This window comes from Phaethon lepturus, unplaced genomic scaffold (genome assembly GCF_000687285.1).
Source record: "Phaethon lepturus isolate BGI_N335 unplaced genomic scaffold, ASM68728v1 scaffold17457, whole genome shotgun sequence".
Lineage (NCBI taxonomy): Eukaryota > Metazoa > Chordata > Aves > Phaethontiformes > Phaethontidae > Phaethon > Phaethon lepturus.
Window position 1 is genome coordinate 21939 of NW_010552719.1, and position 650 is coordinate 22588.

Genomic DNA, 650 nt, shown 5'->3' on the forward strand with positions numbered 1-650 from the left:
AGGAGATGGTTGGCTGCCTGGGCTGCGAGCACATATTGCTGGCTGAAGAGGAAGGTTTCTCTTCAGATTCCTCTTGCTCAGCCTTGAAGGGAGCGAGCTGGCTGAGCCGTGGAGTTTGTCCTCTAACACTACAACTTTTCTTGAGGTAAGCAGAAAAGCAATGTTCAATCTGACAAGCACCAGGTTTGGTGCTTCCTATGGCTTGGAGAGGGATGGAGCCAGACTGGTTTTTGAGCAAGGCTTTTGGGTTGTTGGTCTACTGTGTCCCTGTAATAAGAGTGGTGAAAAGATAGCTGTGGGATTGTTTGGGAGGGGAAGGAGCCTCTGTCATGTTCTAGAAAAAGGTTTCAAATCCTCTTCATTCAGGAAACAAGCCTGGAGCTGTGGGAGCCCCAAATCTGCAGTGAGTCATGACTTCCCTTGCTCTTCTCATCCTTGAAGGCTTTGTGCACACTTTAAACTGCCTCAGATCTTTGCGTAGTGGCCTTTGGAGAAACCGACAGGGCTTTGAACCCCTTTGAGCCCCAGAGTCCAGCCCCAGGGCTGCTCTTTCCCAAAGGGATACTGGGCCGTGGTGGGCTCATGGGTGTCTGGCTATGGCTGGTCAAGCGGGGGCTGGTGGCTGGGCTGGCCTTGGCTGGGGGGACTCA